The following is a 771-nucleotide window of genomic DNA, read 5'->3' on the forward strand; positions in this document are numbered from 1 at the left end:
AAAGTATGCAAATTAGTAACAGGAAAAGGGAGAGGTATATAGGGTGAGTTCTGAGAGGGTTCCAAATGCAGAACTCTGTCATCCTTGGGCATGCATTACCCTCTCAGCATCAAAGAGTGACAAGCCTCAAAGAATATTGGCAAAGGGGGAGGGCTCACCAGAACTTCAGTGTCCAGAGATCTTATTTCATTATGTAGACATGATTGTTTAAATTACTAACCATGTGATTGAATTTAAATTTTAATCCCTCTCTCCCCCCTGGAGGCCAGAGCACATATATATCACGATACCCAAAGCTCCAAGCTTTGAGTCACATGGCATGCCTAGCCCCTACCCTGAGTCATCTTATTATCACAATCTATCTAGAGACCCAACCGGAGTCACCTCATTAGCATAAACTATCAGGGCCCACCATGAAGAACAGGATGCTTCCATAATTTGGGAAAGTTGAGGGGTTTAGAGGTCACATCTCAGGAACCAGGGACAGAGATCAGATGAATTATTTACCATACAACTACTGTAGGATTATCATATGGAATATTTATTTTTGTCCAGCAGTCAAAACTATAACACAATATTGATTCAGATAAGTCTAGTATCTCTACCCTGGTAGGTCTCTGTCCCTCTAGGTTATTGTTCTTATAAGTATTTGGTTCATTTTAAAATAGATTTTTTGAGACAATTGGAAAAATATATATATATATATATATGAAATCTTTCTTATTATTTATTTTAAGCATATTCATTAATTGTGATTTTTCTTGATGCCTT

This window comes from Galeopterus variegatus, unplaced genomic scaffold (genome assembly GCF_000696425.1).
Source record: "Galeopterus variegatus unplaced genomic scaffold, G_variegatus-3.0.2 Scaffold3801, whole genome shotgun sequence".
Lineage (NCBI taxonomy): Eukaryota > Metazoa > Chordata > Mammalia > Dermoptera > Cynocephalidae > Galeopterus > Galeopterus variegatus.